Genomic DNA, 14,851 nt, shown 5'->3' on the forward strand with positions numbered 1-14,851 from the left:
ATCCTCCAAGGTTTTCTACTCACAGATTTTATTTAATACCAGTATCCTGTTTATTTCAACAACTCTCCCACCCTGATTTAAACCAGAAAGTTACCTTCAAAAATAGATTACCCCAATTAATTTATTATCTCTTAGCACATTCCAACTTTTTTTCCTACATTCTAATTAATATTACTCTACCTGCTCTTTTACCTAAGCCAAAGATGAGGACATTAGCCAACACTTGGCTTAGTCCACATATGTAACCAATAACCAGGTTGGAAAGCTTTTTATTATTATCATTTTACATTCTTATGGTTAGGGAATGTGGGCTCAATGGCTTTTTTAAAATAAGAATTTATTTAGCTGGCTTGAAATAAAAATTTCACTTAACTATCTAACTTACTCTCAAGAAATGCTTCAGAGCCTGAATGAACAGTGCCTGTCTGCTGTGATAGATGACAGATGTAGGCTAAATGTGTTTACTCACTGTAATCATCATATAATATTTGTTTTTAGTAATTTTGTTACAGCTTAGAGATATACCTGTCAAAAACTTCTCAATTAGTAGAGAACTTTTATGACTATGCCGAATTGCTAATGTGGATGATTTAATATTAAAAAAACCCAAGTTACTCTTAACTTTTTGAAAACTTTACAGAAAAGATCTACACACAAAAAGTGTCTAAAGTATCTATAGACATATAGACTTGAATGCGTGCTATGTTTTTTCCTAATCATGTTAGCATATTCATATTTGATGCTTTAATGATTTAAAATCATACTGTAACCAAGTGAAATTAGTTTGGCTGTAAATAACAGACTTTTCAAAATAGTAGTAGTTTAAGCATGTTAAAGAGTAATCCAGGGCTGGTGGAGCAAATTCAAGACAATTAGGAATGACTCCTTACTATCCTTGCTCATGACTCTCATCTTCAAGGTCACCTTAATGTCCCAGTTTGCTGCTAGAGTTCCACACGTTATATTCAAACTGTAATTCTAAAGAAGGCAAACAGCACAGGACAAGTAGGGTAGATCCCATCTCAGTTATCTCCTTGTAAGCAGCCTGTTCTAAAGTTCTCAACATTTTCGCTTATGTATCGTTGGAAGGCACAATTTACAAAACAAACTTCATTTTGGGCAATGCAACAGGTAAAAATTAGGTTCTTCTAAAGAAGGGACAAGTGGATATTGGAAATGCAACTAGTACTTTCTCATACACACACATAACACAGGCACATAAGTGTGCGCACAGATATGTGTATAGATTTGCATACACAAAAAGTATATATGATAGTTTATTCTATTTTTCCACTAAACATTTGTCTAAATTCCACTTCTTTATGAGTCATAAACATTTTAATGACTTGATTTAAAATTCATTGAGTTGATGTAGCATTGTTCACCCTAAAATTGGTAATAGGCTGTTTCCACATTTTTATTGTTCTTGCTTACTACACTGCTGCAATAATGACTGCTGCTGCTGCTGCTGCTGAAGGAGAATCTGTCCTGGGCCAGGCATTTTGTTAAAGAGTTTATATTTACAATAGGTGAAAAAAACTACATCTTGATCCTATTTTCGGCATAATGCAGGATTTGAAGGAAACACAAACTCAAATCACAGAAACACAATTAATGCAGAGCTTTCTTACATTTTTCTTTAGAGTAGAAGAGCAGAGTACACTTCCCAAAATACAATAAAATGTACTAAATACTCTTAACCCTCCATTTTCCTAAGACAGAAGAGAGAGTAAGAGAGAGCGGGGGAGGGAGGGAGAGAGAGAGAGAGAGAGAGAGAGAGAGAGAGAGAGAGAGACAGAGAGAGAGAGAGAAAGAGAGAGAGCAGAGAGCAGAGAGAGAGAGCAGAAAGGAGAGAGAGAGAGAGAGAGAGAAAGAAATTGCTTTCAGTGATATAAAATCTTCCATATGGTGTTAGTTTGTCAAAATATTTCTGTAGGAGTACTGCCGGAACTTTCCACCCGCACACATACTTAGTATTTATACCCTAGTAAATTCACTTTTCTTCCTTCTCTATGTGGGTATGCCTTTCTTCTCCCATTTTTCATGTTCACAGAGTCTCAGCTATTCAATTTGATTTTCTGAAAGCGATAACTAGGCTACCTCAATGCCCCAATAATATGAAAAGAAATTATTTTCTGAAGAATTTTCCATATTTCTAGATGTCTGAATTCTGTCATACAGCATCTCTATATGGATGATCATTCTTTCTGCATTGCTTTACTACTGTGTTTCTTTAATTGCTATGGCAACAGCACAACAGAGCCGATATAACCACAGGGACTATAGTTACAAGAAATGCTAATACCCTAGGGAAACTGAAATACAGTGGATAGTATGACATCTCTATGGCTCAGAGATTCACCTTTCAGAATTTCAAGGGAAAACTGAATAAAGTAATAAATCATTTATTAGATTTGAAACACCAGTTAATAACATTCAAATTTATATTATAACCTTTTTTATGTCAAGCTGTCATAAATCAAGGTGAATTCTGGGAAAGAGGCTGCTATATTATCGGAAATTGGAAGAAACAGGGGTCATCTACTGTGCTGAGGTAGCAGCAAGATGATTTCATTGCATTTCACATTTGTGGCAATGTTCAATGTGTGAACCTTTCCTAATTCCTGTGACCATTGAAGCCTAATTATCCTGCAATGAGATGCAGTAGAAAGAGAACTAGGACATTAAATTCAGGTTGGAATCTTAGATACCTAGTAATGCCTTCTGACCTTCACTAAGATTCAGATTCCTCATTAATCAATGGTGTAGAACTCAAGATCTTTTTACTCTGATGCTTTCCAAAAGGCACAGATATGTTGAGGCAAACACCTTCAGGTTTGACATTGATAGGGAGCAACAGGGCAATATCACAGCAACAATAGTCTGTAACTGAAAGGTAACAACTCTGCTTATTTATCCGAAGCTACATGCCTATCTACATTTAATATAGAATATTGGTCTTTGCTATACTTTCTTGAGTCCTTTTCCCTCTTCCTCATAATACACTTTAATTTATCAAGTAGAGGAATTTGACTATCCTTGTTTTATTGTACCTTCAAAAGCAATGCCCCGGGGAATGTACTTTTCACAAACAAAGTGGATAATCAAATTATTTATCTAAATGAATATATTAGTCCATTCTCACACTGCTAATAAAGACATACCCAAGACTGGGTAATTTATAAAGAAAAGAAGTTTAATTGACTCACAGTTTAGCGGGGCTGGGAAGGCCTCAGGGAACTTACAATTATTGTGGAAGGAGAAGCAAACACATCCTTCTTCACTTGGTGGGAGCAAGAAGTGCTGAGCAAAAGGAGAAAAAGCCCCTTAATAAAATCACCAGATCTCATGAGAACTCACTCACTATCACAACAACAGCATGAGGGTAACCGCCCCTATGATTCAATTACCCCCCACTTTGTCGCTCCCGTGACACATAGGGATTGTAGGAGCTGCAAAATTGAGATGAGATTTGGGTGGGGACAAAGGCAAACCATATCAACAAATAACCATCTACTCCCCAGATTAATTGTACTTATCTTCTGAAGGTACTACTGGTTTAATTAATTGAAGTTTTATATATAAATTATCTTCCTCTTTTCTACACACATCACTCCCCTTTCCCAAATATTTCTCACTTATTTCTGCACATGCATAGGAAATTCTCATGATCAACAAAAATTCATTTTAGGGAACAATTGCCACCTGTGCCAGCTGACTCAACTCCAAACTACTGCTGTTCCAGCATTGTAGGGAATCTTCACAGCCTCTTAGCACTGGCCTTTTCTAGGCTGCTTTTTCTCCCCAAGCCATTTTCTGCAAGAAAGAATACATTTACCTTTACGGTTCCTAGTAGTATTTACTGGTAGGATCCATGGGTTCCCAATATCACATAGAGTCTCTATAGGGCGATTTCTGAGTAGGCAAGATAGGTGACAACTCAAGCCATACCAATTAAAGAATACTGAGCTTTCTTTACATACAGAAATCACTCTCTTGTGTGAGGTAGAATTTATACACTTAAAAGAAAACTTAGCATTGTGAATTAAATTATTTGGGTGACTTTAGTCATGTTTTCACTTACCAAAGGAAAATGAATGACTATAGCTAAGTGTGTCATTTTGGTTGCCTCCCAAGTTGTTCTGATGTCTTTACTATGTGAAAGAAAAGAGTCTTTAGGACCCCAAACTCATAATGCCAAAGGGAAAATTAAGGTTGGAAACTGAGTCATGCAATACTGTCTTCCTTTTGTTCCCCAAAAGAGAGCTGTTATATCACAACCCTGGGTCCTGACTTCATACATAAATCAAGTTCCCACAATAGGCCACATGTTTACCCAGCTGGCCTCCCTCACACATTTCTCATGAGGAAATTCCCTGTAAGCTTCTAAATCTTTCAGAATACATATGTAACCTGAAAGATACATATGAATACATGTAAGGCAGATATACCCCTCTATAAACTACTGCTAACCCCAAGTTCTGTTTTATCTCACCCTGACTATGTCAATTACCAGTTTATCTTCACAGGTGCAGGACAAGAGCAGATCAGAAATCATTCCTCCACCTACCCAGAGAAGAATGCGTAATTGACTTCTTCTCTATTGTATTTGTTCATGTTTCCTATATTTTATGTAAAATGTAGACATACTGAACACCAGAGGAATGCATAATTGTCTTTTTCTTTTACTCCATTTCACATGTAAAATATAGGTTTACTGAGCACTAATCAGAGTCTCAGAAGAATGTGACCATTTTCCTTACTACCTACCTGCCCTCTCTCTTTTTTTTTAATTTACTTTTTATTATTATTATACTTTAAGTTCTAGGGTACATGTGCATAACGTGCAGGTTTGTTACATATGTATACTTGTGCCATGTTGCTGTGCTGCACCCATCAACTCATCAGCACCCATCAACTCGTCCTTTACATCAGGTATAACTCCCAATGCAATCCCTCCCCCCTCCCCGCTCCCCATGATAGGCCCCGGTGTGTGATGTCCCCCTTCCCGAGTCTAAGTGATCTCATTGTTCAGTTCCCACCTATGAGTGAGAACATGTGGTGTTTGGTTTTCTATTCTTGTGATAGTTTGCTAAGAATGATGGTTTCCAGCTGCATCCATGTCCCTACAAAGGACACAAACTCATCCTTTTTTATGGCTGCATAGTATTCCATGGTGTATATGTGCCACATTTTCTTAATCCAGTCTGTCACTGATGGACATTTGGGTTGATTCCAAGTCTTTGCTATTGTGAATAGTGCCGCAATAAACATACATGTGCATGTGTCTTTATAGCAGCATGATTTATAATCCTTTGGGTATATCCCCAGTAATGGGATGGCTGGGTCATATGGTACATCTAGTTCTAGATCCTTGAGGAATCGCCATGCTGTTTTCCATAATGGTTGAACTAGTTTACAATCCCACCAACAGTGTAAAAGTGTTCCTATTTCTCCACATCCTCTCCAGCACCTGTTGTTTCCTGACTTTTTAATGATTGCCATTCTAACTGGTGTGAGATGGTATCTCATTGTGGTTTTGATTTGCATTTCTCTGATGGCCAGTGATGATGAGCATTTTTTCATGTGTCTGTTGGCTGTATGAATGTCTTCTTTTGAGAAATGTCTGTTCATATCCTTTGCCCGCTTTTTGATGGGGTTGTTTGTTTTTTTCTTGTAAATTTGTTTGAGTTCTTTGTAGGTTCTGGATATTAGCCCTTTGTCAGATGAGTAGATTGCAAAAATTTTCTCCCATTCTGTAGGTTGCCTGTTCACTCTGATGCTGCCCTCTCTTTTATCCCTCCTGCTTGCTCTTTCTCCTTTAAATACTGAAGTTTCCAAAACCCTCTTGGGAAAAGTGCACAATACAGAGGCTCCTATGCCTTGTGTTTTTCCCTGAAGCATCCTCACACTTTGGCTAAACAACCTCCATCAATTGAGACACTCATCAAAATCACTTTTTGGTTAACAACCACAATAATCTGCTAGCACCTTTAAAATGTAATTTGATTGTAAAGAGAGACAAATAAAATAAATGAGTAAATGACATAATGAATACAAAGTGTCATTGTTTACATTATGAGAATTAAAAATCCTTTATATGAAAGTTCTACATAATCAGAAAAACACAATATAAATAATATTTACCACTAACAACCTAGTATAATAGGAAGAACATGGCTTTGGGAAATAGATCTCTCTCTCTCTCTCTCTCTCTCTCTCTCTGTCTCTCTCTCTCTCTCTTAAAACTACCTTTTGTTTACTTTTTTTACGACTGTGAGAGTATCACTTACATTTCCTAAATTCAGTTTTATCATATAAAATGGTAATAAAGTAACTATATGCAGTTGTGCAAGTATTAAATAGAATTTGGGATAAGTACATAGTATGGCAAGTCCATTTGAGCTTTCTAATGTAAGCTAACAAAATTAATATATATTGAATAAGTTTATTTTATTTTATTTTATTTGTGTCAAGCTCTCATTCTGTTGCACAGGCTGAAGTGCAGTGGGATGATCAAAGCTCACTGAAGCCTCGAACCCCTGGACCCAAGCTATCCTGCGGCTTCAGGCTCCTGAGTACCTGGGATCACAGGTGCAGAATACTATGCCTTGCTAATAAATTTTCAAAATGACATAAAATATCTTTTTATGCAGCCTTCACCTCAATTTTAGAAAGCAATGAATATCTGGAATATTTGCATATCTACAAGTCAGAGAAGGCACAAGTTAGAGAAGCCATGATCATGACAAATTCTGTTTCCTCATCTATAAAATAAAGAAATTATTACTTACTTTGTGTTTACCTATCTTCAGTAAATGATAGCTATTATTTTTTAAATTGTTTGGTTTGTATAAGTAATTGGTCTCTTATGTGGAGTTAATTTATGCAAATAATGTTTATGTAAATTTATATCATGGTACAAATACGTGTGTGTGTGTGTGTGTGTAGATATACACACGCACATGTTGAGAACAAAAATTACAGGATACTATATTAAGAACTCAGTAACCAATTAGGACTATGCAAATTTAAATATCAAAGTATAATAAGTCGACATTTTTGTAGTTGGCCATCTATTTTAATTGTTTAAATACCTGTTTTACACAGATCCTCACTCTCTAAGTTTGGTAGATTCCTGCAATGCGCCTTGTATATGTTGCAGTTGCTAAATACATCTTCCTGAAAATATTAATGAAAGGATAAATTAATTGATGCATGGGTGAATTTTAATAATTTATTACATTCAATGTACTTAGCCGTATTACTAGTGACTGTTATAATCAAATACCAAAATGTAATTGTTCTAGGTTATATATATAATATTTTGAGGCCTGAATTTTATAGGCTCAATAATAACATCATTAGTATGTATTTTAATGAAAAATAATGTTATGTTAGCATTTATAGTCTCTCTAGAAAAAAGTTAGACAGAAAACCTAAAATATTTGAAATAAAACTATTAAAGGCATTTCGACATCTCAGCTATATTATAAAATATCCTTTACAATACTGTAGCCATTTAACACATCCTACAAAAACTCATCAACATCAACAGACATTAATCTTTGTCCTCAGGCATTAGTTGAGACGAACGGGCACTAATTGAATTAATAGAGTTCTACTGAATGATGGCAAGGTAGCTATGGAGAAGCCCAATATAGCTTTCCTTTAACTCAGCATATGAATTGCTACCATATTGGTTTCTGCAGAGAATAGGCTTTACTCTCAGTTGGCTGTAAAATCTAAATTTGCTTTTATATTCCATCCTGGTTCCCAGAGAAGTACTGATACTCTTAAGCATATGTTATGTAATAGCCATGACAGAAAGATGGATGTAGTGATGGAGAATCACTTTTCAGTTTATGTGTAATAGACTCTTCTTTGTCTGAACAGAATTTGCTTCAAATAACATATAATAAGAAGATATGTAAATATTATCTAAAGAGCTGCAACTGCATCACTATTTGCCGAGTTACAGTTCCACTCGAATATTTAACAAAAACTTGTTTATGTTGCTTATATTTAACTATTTGGAGAAAGCAATAGACAGATCGTGCTTGAAATGGCTTTACTTAACTAGATTAAAAATATAGATAGTATGTTTCATATTTATGAATTTTTAAATTATTAATTCCAGAAAAGTAAGAAAGCTATTCTGACTTTCCATTTACATTGATTTTTTAAAGAGGTTATGTATTAATATAATAAATATGTCAAGGATCAGTTTGTGAACTTGTAGGAAATGAAAACTATGCTTCTTTACATGAGATCTTACCTCCTATTTTTTAATAAACTTTGAAATCTTCACCTTGTCCAAATAACTTGGGAAAAGTCATCAATCACAATTTATATGATTTTTTTTTCATTACTTAGAGGTCTCAAATAGAAGATAGACTTACGGGAGTTGTCCAGATTTTATTCTACACTTACTCTTACTTTCTAAATTACCATATCTGTAGTGATGTATATATGTTGACTGATGATAAAAAGTAAATCAAGCTATGAAATAGGAAATATAATTTAAGTTGCAATGGAATCACCTCATTGAACATATATGCAAAGTTAAGAATATTTATGTTCCTAAAATTCGATTAAGTTTTGATTAACTACAGATAATATGCCCTTTTATATATTCTTCTTTCTTTGGAACAAATATTTAGAAACATAATGAAAAATCACTACTTCCTTTTTTTAAAAAAAAAAATCTAATCACCTACTCACAATTACTAAAAAGTGGCAAGAATAGCATGAAGAATTTCTGTATACCCTTTACCCAGATCCCCAAGTACTCACAAATACTGCCTTTGCTTTCCTCATTTTCTCCTTGTCTTCCTTCTATTTCTCTCTCTCTCTTTCTGTATATGTGTATTTATATTGTTATATATAAAATTATATATTACATGTTTAAATTGTATACGTAACTGATCATATATTATATATTTATATTATGATAGATAGGTGGACAATTAGATCTCCACTTTGATCTGGAATTACCTTTATGAGAGGATTTTGATTTTGAATTCAGTTTCCTTAACAAATGTGATATTGTTTATATTTTCTATGTATCTTGTTGCCTATACATTTTCATCTATTAGTAGTTTGGTAATTTACATTTTTCAATGAATTTGTCCATTTCATCTATAGTATTGAGTATATATATTGGTATGACAGGGAATTTTGTATTTTCTTATTCTTCTCATTGGCAATTATTAGTTTCTCTCGTTTTTTCTTAATTATCTTGCAGGGATCAATTTTATCAACTTTTGGTTTTTTTTTTGACAGTCTCACTCTGTTGCCCAGGCTGGAGTGCAGTGGCAATATCTCGGCTCACTGCAAGCTCTGCCTCCTGGGTTCACACCATTCTCCTGCCTCAGCCTCCCCAGTAGCTGGGACTACAGACGCCCACCACCACGCCCGGATAATTTTTCTTATTTTTAGTAGAGACGGGGTTTCACCGTATTAGCCAGGATGGTCTTGATCTCCTGACCTCATGGTCTGCCTGCCTTGGCCTCCCAAAGTGCTAGGATTACAGGCATGAGCCACTGTGCCTGGCCCTCAATCTTTTCTAAAACACAGCTTGTGACTTTATGTATTTTTTCTATTTTTTGGTCTGATTTCTATTTTATACATTTCTGCTCATTCTAATAGTTTCATTTCTTCTATTTACTCTGGTTTATATTTCCTTTCTAGCTTCTTAGGTATCAAGCTTAGATAACTGATTTTAAATCATGTTTTCTTTCTAATAATATATTTAGTCTGAATTACCATAACAATTCAAACACACTACATTTTATACCATAAATTATTATACTTTAATTTCAATTTAATTAATTTAATTTAATTTAATTTCAATTTAATAGTCTTGCTAAAGTTCTATGAGAATCTAGATAGAATGTGTATTATCTGTTTATTGAAGTTATATTTTATAATTGTAAATTAGGTTAGGTTTGTTGATAGTGCTGTGTAAATCTTTTATAGCTACAGCTCTCTCTTTTTGTTCAGCTTATTCTATCAATTAATAATGAAAGAGAGGAGTTTGTATCTCCAATTGTAACTGTGGATTTAAAAAAATTCCCTTTTTTCTGTCATGTGTCATTTCATGTATTTTGAAGATCTTTTGCTAAGTTCGTGTACATTCAATGTTTTCGTGGTTTCTTGATGAATTGATCCTTTTACTCTATAAAATGCCCATATTTATCTCTGATATACTGTTTGCCTTTTTCTAATTTATAGCCACATCAGCTTTTTATGTTCAGTGTTTTAATGACATATCTTTTTCAGCCTTTTACTTTTAGTTATTCATATCTTTATTTTCAACATGCATTTTTCTGAATGCTTCATGGATGGCCTGGTTATTTTAGGCAGGATAAAAATCTTTGCCTTTAACTTTTACATCCCATTCGTGTTTGAAGTTTTTCATGTAGTTTAGGATTAAGTCTACTACCTTGGCAATGATTTTCTATTTTCCCACTGGGTTCATTATTTCTCTTTTCCTTCTATACTGGTGAACTGCTGTTGTTACATCTTGCACAGAATATGAGATAAATTTTTCTTAGATTTTGCCTAGCTGTAAATACTTTTTAATGCATTTTGAAGGATACTTTTATTGGATATAAATTCTAGAGTATATTCTTTTATTCTTTATAAATTTTAAATATATTATTTCATTTTCTTTTGACCTTAATTATGATGAAAATTCAGTTGTAAATTCTACAGTTACCCTCCATGCATGCAATACCTTTTTCTCTGCCTCTTTTAATAAATTTTTATCTTTATATTTGGATTTCAGCCATTTGTTCTTTTGTGCCCAGGTGGTTGTCTGCTGCATTGATCTTTTTATATTATCAATGTCATCAACTCTGGAATCTCTTCAGGTATTTTTACTTCTACTATTTATGCTGCCCCATTCTCCCTTTCTTTCTGAGAGCGATTAAAATTATGATAATATTAATCATTCAAATATTTTTCCCTCAGATCTAACACTTTTTGTTCTGTTCTCTCAGGCTTTTTAAATCTGATTTTAGTTTTTTTTTCTATTAATTTATCTTCGGTTACATTTATACTTTTCTTCTGCTCTGCCCAATCTTCTGTTACGAAGATTTTAGATCGTATACATTTAAAAATTGTTTTTCACATCTCTGCTAAAATTTCCCATCAAATCATGCGTGATGTCCTTCTTTTCCTGTAGACACGTTAGAATTTTTATTATAGTAATTTTATGCTTCCTTTGGTAATTGTAATATCTGGGGTGTCTCTGGATCTGCTTCTATTAATCACTTTCTTTTTAATGTTGGTCACTTTTTCTTGCTTCTTCAGGTTTTTATGTGAAGTGAATTCTTACATGTCTAGGAATTTCCTATTTAGTAAGACCTGAGATCTGTGCCCTACGGCGGTTTTCGAGATCTATCTCTATTTTACCGATGAATCTTTTGATCTCTAAATTTCTGGAGGCCTCACCACCCTGCTTTAGAGCTCTGGGGCCAGATTTGTTGGTGGCCTAGCAGAATTTTTTTAATCTCAAATCTCACCCCTAGTATTTTTATTTTTCTTTTGGCTGCAGCTACCCATATCTCTTCCTAGAGATATCCTCTAGGAAGCTCTAGGAAGGATTTTTCAGCTGCCCAATGTCACCCTAGGCATTTTGTCGTTAAAATCAGGAGTATTTGTAGGGAGATGAAGGGGACTGAGCTCTCCCACCCCTCCATCAATCCTGATAGATGAAATCCCTGAGGGACTGTATTTTTCTCCCAGTTCCTCTGCATTTTTCCCATTCTTTCCAAGCTGAAAAGCAAGTTTGCCCGAAATGTTTCTTTCAATTTTCCTTTCCTTCCTCATTTTTTTTCTCATCTGAAAATAACATGTATCTGAGAGAAATTATCTCTATCCTCTCTCTATTCCCATATTTTTTAAGATAATATTTCTGTTACTCATGAAAGTAACAAGAATGAGATAGGTGTTAATATTTTCTCACTGTTACTATTGGGGCTCTTGTGGATTCTATTTTGTTATATCCAACCACAAATGCATTCTTAAAAGTTTGGTAAAATGTAGGCAGGATTCCTTTTATCCCAAGTTATGTCAGATAGATAGGATGTCCTAGTTTCTATTTTGTTGGTGGGGGAAATAGAGAACAGCTATGTATTTCCCTTTTTTCTTTTTTTGAGACGGAGGCTTGCTCTGTCACCTAGGCTGGAGTGTAATGGCGTGATCTCCACTCACTGAAACCTCCACCTCCCAGGTTCATGCCATTGTCCTGCCTCAGCCTCCCCAGTAACTGGGACTACAGGTGTGCACTACCACGCCCAGCTAATTTTTGTATTTTTAGTAGAGACGGGTTTTCACCATATTGGCCAGGATGGTCTCGAATTCCTGACCTCGTGATCTGCGCCCCCGTCCCCCGCGCTTCCCAAAGTGCTGGGATTACAGGCGTGAGCCACCACCCCTGGCCATTTCCTCCCTTTTATCAAGGACTGTCACCTCTGGAAGTTAGATTCTTTAAGTTTATTTGTATTCCAAAGGTTATAATGTTGCTATTTTTAAAAATATTATTTGTAGCTTATCCAGCTTATTTTGTTTGCTTAGGATGACAGTGATGGTTTCTTATTACTTTCTATATTTATTCCAGAAATACTATTTATAAACACATTAAAATGAAACAAATATTGCATACATATCTACAGATGGTTCATTTCTGTTGTTCTTTAGTCATTTATAAAGTTTCAAGTTTCTTCCATATGTAATTTTCCTTCAACCCAAAGACACTATCCTTTACATTTTCATATAAGTGCAGGTTTGCTTATGAAGAAACTGTTTCTCTTAAAATTTCTTACCTTGTTTTCATCTTTTATGAAAGTATAATCCTACCTAGGTTGCTAGGTTTTCCTTTCTTCATAGAGCACTTTAAAGATGTTTTTCATTATCTTCCATCTCACTTTATTTACAATGAGAAGTCAGTGAGGAGTCAGCAGTTACTTTTGTTTTGTTTACCTTACCTTATTGTAATCCCGTCTTATTTCTATGCCTACATTTAAGATTACTTTTCCTCTGGTTATCTGCAATTTGACGATGATGTGTCTTGGCATGGTTTCATTGTGTTGAGCTTGGATTTATAGATTTTTTTATAACATTCAACAAATTATTTGCTTTTATTTCTTTAAATATATTTCAGACTAACAGCATTCTTCTGATATTGCAATTACATATGTGTTTGACTTCTTAACATCGTTCCACAGGTCATTGGATTTTTGTTCCTTTTCCTTTCATCCCTTTTTATCAGTATTACAGCATGGTTTGTACCTATTACCCTGCCTCCACTTACATAGATTACCAGAGCCCTTCTTCAATAACTCTCTTTTCGTTAGGATACTGCTCCACAAATTCAAGCCACCTGAGACTCTGTGCTCTCCAATCTTTGTCTTTTCAGTTTAACAAGACTATTTATATGTTGCCTTGTTCCCCCTTCTTGTGCTGTGATTTGGAAAATGTCTCCGGGGATACTTATAGAATTCATTTTTAACTCACTATCTCAAGGATCACGGTTCTGTATTTATTCATTTCCAATGTCTAAAACTTGTTGTTTTATATATTTTTGTAATTTTATTTGTTAATGCTTGTTTTGGAAAGGCTAGTTTAATACCAGTTAGTAATGAACAGAAGATTATATCTTTATTTGTTGATAATGATCATTTTTATTAACTAGATCACATTTCATATGGCATCAAATAGGTGTTGTGCCGGACACCTCTTAACCTCAGTAGGAAGGATCCAGGTTCAAGAAGCGGAAGAAGAGACCCAGAGCCAGCAAGTGAGATATGGGGTTTGATTAGGGGATTACATACAGGGAAGAGTCCAGTGGTCACAGGCTGGACAACATATCTGCCTTACGTACAGTCCAGTGGTGGCAGGCTGGTCAGGAAAACCACAACTGCTTGCAATTTCTATAGCATTTAACAAGCTCCCCACCACCACTTAACGATCTCCACCCGGCAGCCTCCGTAACCCAAAATCCAGGGCATTAATCCCCTGTACAGCCCGTGTTCCATTGGACAGGTTGGGGGTTCAGATGTTTCTCATAGACAAGGAATGAATCTCCGGACTGGCCACTCCTGGATTCCCTGGCTCAGGACACACTTTCAGGTGCCTCTGCAATCTGGGGTCGTTCTAAGGATATGTTTAAGTTATTGCTATCAGGGGCTTTTACTTTACAAAAGGCATTAAATAATTAAAAGTCATAAAATATGCTTTAATTAGAAAACTAGGCATGATATTTCCAGGATGATTTCATATTTATATTAAATTGAAAACATGTATGATTTTCTACAGCTATTTTCACCCATGGTTTTTAAAATTTCATGCAACGGCCTGAGTAAGGTAGCTCCTTCCTGGACTCGCAGCACTTTGGGAGGCTGAGGCAGGAAGATTGCTTGAGCCCAGGAGTTTGAACCCTGTCTCAAAAAAAAAAAAAAAAAATTACCCTAGGGTGGTGGCACTTATCTGTAGTTCCAGCTACTCAGAAGGCTGAGGTGGAAGGATCCTTTGAGCTGGGGAGGTTGAAGCTGCAGTGAGCCATGATCACACCACTGTACTCCAGCCTCCAGGTTGGGTGACAGAGAAAAACTTTGCCTCAAAAAACAAAGAGAAAAAAACTTGATGCAACATATGAGAACTTTTAATCACATATATGCTATTATTATTTTTGAGGATTGATTTCAATAGCATATACACAAGGTCAAACAGAAAAATGAAAATTGTCAAAGTGTTTATTTAAAATTAAATTTCGATAAATATACATTCATTAAGATTTTAAAAAAAGGAAAATTGAATATAATATCTTGTTGAACATACTGTT

At 35.0% G+C, this 14,851-nt stretch overlaps 1 protein-coding gene across 2 annotated transcripts in view; it reads left to right on the top strand.

The window, feature by feature from the left end:
* LRFN5 (leucine rich repeat and fibronectin type III domain containing 5) overlaps window positions 1–14,851 on the top strand; it is a 286,070-nt gene that overhangs the window by 252,328 nt on the left and 18,891 nt on the right. Inside the window, exons 1-2 of one of the 2 annotated variants that reach the window (XM_015143606.3) lie at window positions 10,793–10,877; window positions 13,729–13,807. The exons of the other annotated variant lie outside the window; for it this stretch is intronic. The gene's annotated coding sequence lies outside the window, so the exon portion shown is untranslated. Of the gene's footprint in view, window positions 1–10,792; window positions 10,878–13,728; window positions 13,808–14,851 lie in introns of those variants that run through there. 2 annotated transcript variants of the gene reach the window in all.

The sequence above is a fragment of the Macaca mulatta genome, chromosome 7 (genome assembly GCF_049350105.2).
Source record: "Macaca mulatta isolate MMU2019108-1 chromosome 7, T2T-MMU8v2.0, whole genome shotgun sequence".
Lineage (NCBI taxonomy): Eukaryota > Metazoa > Chordata > Mammalia > Primates > Cercopithecidae > Macaca > Macaca mulatta.